Here is a 6,194-nt window from a genome sequence, read left to right as displayed (position 1 = left end):
GGACTTCAGTTTCCTCATTTGCAAAATAAAGAGGATGGACTAGATGACCTGGAAAGAGTGCTAAATAGGAATCAAAATACCTGAATTTGAATCCCAACACTAATACTTCCTCTAAACCCTTAGACAAGTCTTCTCTCATCCAATTCTTCATATGTAAAATGAGAAGATTGGACTAGGTAGCAACTAAAGTGTCTTTCAGTTCTAAATTTATGACTGTATGACCTTGAAAATCCTTTTTCTAGCTCTAGCTAGATTCTAAGAACATAGGAATATGTATCTGGTTAGATTGAGTGATGGAGCACAAATTGTCTTATGTCATAAAAAGTCTATATTGGATTGATGGGTAGTTTTATAGTACACAGAGATCTTCAGCCCAGTGCTTCATTTGGAAAAAACTTAGAACAAGGAAATGGCTTATATCTTGAACACCTTTTTTATTTAAATAAAATGACCAAAGAGTAAGATTACCACCAATAATACTTTAGACAGTAGAGTTTATTATCTGAAAGATTCAAACTTAAAATTTGTTTTTTACCCCTTCCAGGCATGTTAACACAATCTATGTAAATAGCTATAAATACTTGTAACTTACCTTAAAATAACCATTTTTATAAGAAGGAAATAAACTGAGAGAATTATCTAGAAATTTAACAACAGAGAATCCAGGAACTTTAGAAGGAAACATCCTCTATAGATATTTGAATTTAATTGAATCACTGTCCCATCTATGTAAAGTAGTTAGAATAAAGTTATGAATATCATTTCAAAAAGGAGGAAACTGAGGCACAGATAGTTGCTTTAGATTATAAGGATAGCTAGTAACATAATTAAGATTAGAATATAGATCTTCTGAAGCCTAGCAAGACCACATATTCTCAAAAAGACATGCCCTCATAATCATCATGAAAGTGAAGGGCATTTCATAAACAATACTTAAAATGGTTTAAAACACTCCAAAGTCTCCTTTATCCTTAAAAAAGGCTATATCTTACCACATCCCTGTTAGTTGTTGTGTTTTATCTCTCCTCTCCTTCTCACCTAAATTCCTTGGAAAAATATCTATATCACATGAGATATGATGGAGGACCAGACATTTTCTCCAATCCCCATGACTTTTCAAGGCTTTCCAGAGCAGAAATTACACACTAACAATAAATCAACTTCAGCTGTCTCTATGGTCTAGGACATTAAATTCAAAAGAAAGTTTAAAAAATAAAAAGCCCATGGATTGATGCTTACTATGAGCTCACTGAGCACCCCTCCCCACCTTCCACGCTACCCACAACAAGGCTGCACTAGCAGATCCTAAGACTTGGCACACTCTTACAACAAAACCCACTCCCCACAGCCCAGTCTCCCCCTTTTCCAGTGCCATGGAAACCCTCAGATACAGAAGTTTGCCTAGGATGCAAAAGTCAGGCAGTATTGTTGTAGCCCTTCAGGAGCAACAGCCTTCTGGGAGCAACAACCCCATAGCACCAGTACAGCAGAGCTCTGGACCTCTGGTTCTAGGATAGAAAATCTACATAGCACCAATGCTGGAAAGCTCTGAACTGCCAGTGCCAGGACAAGCCATCATGTGGGGAAGGAGAGAGATTTTGTAGGACTCCACTCATCCTGGAGGAAAGAACTCAACATCCAGTTGGGGCCAGTTCTGAAAACCCAGAAGTCATTTGGGAAGATACCTAGTCTTATGGACCATAATCACCCAGTGTGAAAGGAGACTGAAATGCTTTTGAGACCCAGCCTCCAACGAAACCACCATCAGAGGCGCTAGAACAAGAAAGTACACAGAGGAAAACTGAGGTGGGAGGAAGACCAAAATTAACAAAGATCTCAGGAAGAAAAAAACAAAGACCTTGACTGTATGAAAATAAATCAATCATGAAAATATTAAAAAGAGAAGGAAATATGGCCTTCAGAAGTAGTCAACAAGTTCTGTTATCTATCAGTAAATACCATAAAACAGAGGAACATGATTCAACACTAGATGAGACAGAGGATCCTGTGGAATTTGAGGAAAATATGGAATCACAAAATGCTGTTCCTGAGTGGTTCAAAGGAGAAATAGGAATAATGAGAGCAGAATTTATGGACTGACAGTAAAAAAATAATGACCAAAACAGGAAAACTGGAATCTATGATGGCAATTCTCACAAAAGAAAAAAAGACAGAACAATATATTGGGAATGCAAATATAGAGATGTGAAGGACAATAAAGATAAAGAGAGGCAAAAAAAACATTAAGAGAAAATATACTCACTATTCAAACAAAACCTCCTCACCTCAAATACAGGACATATAGAAAACCTTAAGGATCATAGGTATCCCAAAAGAACATGACAAGACAAAAACCTTAACAGCATAATACAGGATATAATAGAAGAGAACTGCCTTGAATTTCTGAAGATAAAATCGATATTTTTTTGCAGGAATACATTACAATATGGAAAGATATGTCAAAGGAGGGAGAGAATCAAGGGAATGATATGTGGGATCAAATGGAGGTCTAGCAATGTGGGGAAGGTGACTCCTGTAGTCTTGGAAATATAAGAACCTACAGGAAGTGGTAAAGAGTAGAGGAGAAGGTTTACCAAGGAGGTGGAAGGAAGAAGGCCTTGCTTTGGTGGGAGGAGGGGGCTCAATTTGTGAATGCTCCATTTGGTAAAGAGTGATGGTCAATGAGGAGAGATAGGGAATTCAAGATGAGTGTAACCTGGAGGACTGGGTGCTTGAAAAGTTTACCCATCCTACCTCAGTGCAGAGGGAGGAGTTAGAACTTATATGGACAACTAGCATCTGTGGGAGTGGGAGAGCATAAACTCAAGGAGATTTGGGGTAAATGGGGAAATAAAAGGTAACCAGGAGAGGTTATAGAACAGTGGTGGGCTGCATAAACAGAGATGTAGTGGAAGATGTGACCTACCATGAAGCAGTATCCTTTCTGGCACCTGCACTAATTGGCATTGTTCTCTGAGTAAGGCACAATGAAAAGGGGGAAATCCACAAGGCAATGGCAGAAACCATCTAGGGAGGAAAAGAGAGAATAGTTGCCATGGAAGTTTTGATTACAGTGTCATAAATGAGAATCTAGAGAAGACAGAAAGAAAGGAGGGATAATGAATAGATTGAGGAAAATCCTTTTTTTTTTTTTAAAGGGGGAGTCTATTTGAATAATCAAGGGGAAAAGGGAAGGAAAAAATTAAATAACCATATAAAAGCAGGAGAGAAAAAGGAACTAACAAGCAAAACTCCAAAGAGAAAAGGGTTATCAAATAAGAAGAGGGGGATCATAAGTAAAGGGAAAAGAGCCAATGGGAACAGAGTTACCTTAAGAAAGACTAAGGTGAAGTACTTAAAGGAACATAATACTATGTTTATAAAAAAAAAAGAAGGGGAAAATCATAACTTTAAAAAAATAGTATTAGAGATAAATGGAGGAAAATATAAACCTAACTCACATACCTTTAAATGTGAGAGGCCCAAAAAATCCAATAAAATGAAAGAGTGACAGATTGGATAAGAAAACTAAAACTTATAACCTGTTACTTATGAGAAGCACATTTAAAAATAAAGTCATACATAAAATCAAACTGAGGGGATGGAAAATAACCATTATGCATCAAGTGAATCTAAAATAGTAAGAGTGGCAATCATGCTACCTGACAAATCAACAATAAACATTTGTAAGGAAAAAATAAAACTATCCCTACTTGCTGATGTGATAGTTGGAAAAAATCCTAGGGAATCAACAAAGAAATTAATTGAGATGATTAATAGCTTTAGCAAAGTTATAAGCTATGAAATAAATCCTCAAAAATCAACAGTATTCTTAAATAATAACAAAAATACATGAACCAATCACAAAAAGGAAATCCCATTTTAAATAACTACAGAATGCATAAATATCTAGAGATTGACCTGCAAAAGTACACAAAAAGTTTTTTTAACAATTCGATTACAAAGAGTTCATTAAAGACCTAAAGAACAACTTAAATAGCTAAAAGAATATTCAGTTTCTAATGGCTAGAGGCCATGCCAATATAATAAATATGACTACTACAAAAATTAATTTACATTTTAATTCTCTACCCATTGAATTACCAAGGGGATACTTTATAGAACTTGAAAAAGTAATAATAAAATACATTTAGAAAAACAAAAAAATCTAGAATATCAAAGGACATGATGCACAGAAGTAGGGAAGGAGGAATTCCAGACCTCAAACTATATTATAAATCAACAGTTATCAAAACCATCTGATATTGGTTAAAAATTAGAGAAATAGATGAATGGAAAAGACTAAATGAGAGAAGATTAGGAACAATAAACCTCAATAAGCTAGTCTTTGATAAAATGGGAAACATAAATTATCTAGGGAAAACTGAAAAGCAATCTTATGGAAATTAAGCTTAGAATAATACCTTATACCATAGTCTGCAATACATCCTAAATGGATACATAATCTTAATGTTAAAGAACATATTTTTAAAAATTAGAAGATAAACAGATCATATCATATCTTTGACAGCTATGGGTAGGAGATATATTCTTTTTTTTAAATGTATTGATTTATTATTGGGGGGGTGTGGAGGCAATTGGGTAGAGGGGTTAAGTGACTTGCCCAGGGTCACACAGCTAGGAAGTGTCAAGTGTGTGAGGCTGGTTTTGAATTCAGGTCCTCCTGACTCCAGGGCTGGTGCTTTATCTACTGTACCACCTAGCTTCCCCTAGGAGATGTAGGCAATTACAAAAGACAAAATAGATACCTTTTATTATTTGAAATTGAAAAACTTTTGCAAAAACAAAATTACTGGACCTAGGATAAGATGGAAAGTGGTTAAATGGAGGGGGGTGGAATATCTTTGTATCAAATTCCTCTGATAAGCATTTAGTATCCAAATTATATGAATAACCAATAAATATATATATAAAACCCATAAATATACATAAAACTAATAGACATCCCCCAAAAGATATGAACAAACATTTCTCAAAAGAATTACAAACTACTTACAACCATATGAAAGAATGCTCCAAATTACTAATAGTAAATGAAATACAAATCAAAACCACCTAGAGGTTTTACCTTACATCCTGCAAATTGGCAAAAAATAACCAAAAAATGACACTAATCAATGTTGAAAGATCTATGTAATGATAAGCACACCAATATATTGTTAGTAAAGCTGCGAGATGGTATAACTATTTTGGAAAGGGATTTGGAATTATGCAAATAAAGTAACTAAAATGTCCATACCCTTTGAACCAGAAACCCCATTAATGGGACTTCATTACTCTATTCCTCAAAGAAGCCTTTGATAAGAAAGTCCTCATATACCCCAAAATATTTATAGCAGTCCTTTTTGGATAGCTAAGAATTAGAAACATAGTAGATAGCCATTGATTAGGAAATAGCTAAATAAATTGTGGTATACAAATATAAAGGAATATTATTGTTACATAAGAAATTACATAGGTCGTGAATACTGAGAAGAATAAAAGGATTGTATCAATTGAAGTAAAGTAAAAAGAGCCAACAGTATATACAACTGAAACAATATAAATGGAAAGAACAACTACATACCAAAAAATCAAAAGAAAATATAACAAAATTATGACGATCAACCAGCGATATGGGAGGACATCCACAACCCACTCTTTCATGGAGGGGTGTCAAAAGGTGTTACATTTCATGTTTTCAGACTTTTTCAATGTATTGATCAGTTGTAATTTCTTTTCCTTTCAGAAAAATACTATTTATTGCATGAATATGGGAGGGAGAAGAATGCTTAGGATAACTATGATGATGTAAGAAATAGAATATATGAATAAAAACCTATTTTAAAAAAGAAAAAATATCTATACTCCATTGTTCCACTTCCTCTCCTCTCAGTCTTTTAATAAACCATCTATAATCTGCTTCTGAACTCATAATTTAAGGGAAACTATGATGCCTGCTTTTGTTTTTTGCTTTAGCACAGTATCTAGCACATAGCAAATACCTAACAAATGATTGGTTGTTTGCTTGCTTGGCATGTTGAATTAAACACCTGGATAAATGATGCAATTCTTAACCAAAAGGACTAAATTGATTCCCACCTTTTGGTATCCAAACAGTTCTACCTTGGAGGAAAATTGAATGTCCTATACCTCAAAGCAATTTAATCCATTTCATAGGGTCACAAAACATT

This window comes from Vombatus ursinus, unplaced genomic scaffold (assembly GCF_900497805.2).
Source record: "Vombatus ursinus unplaced genomic scaffold, bare-nosed wombat genome assembly UNPS02015288.1, whole genome shotgun sequence".
Classification (NCBI taxonomy): domain Eukaryota; kingdom Metazoa; phylum Chordata; class Mammalia; order Diprotodontia; family Vombatidae; genus Vombatus; species Vombatus ursinus.
The sequence above is the reverse complement of the archived record's forward strand: the minus strand, read 5'-3'. Positions refer to the sequence as shown.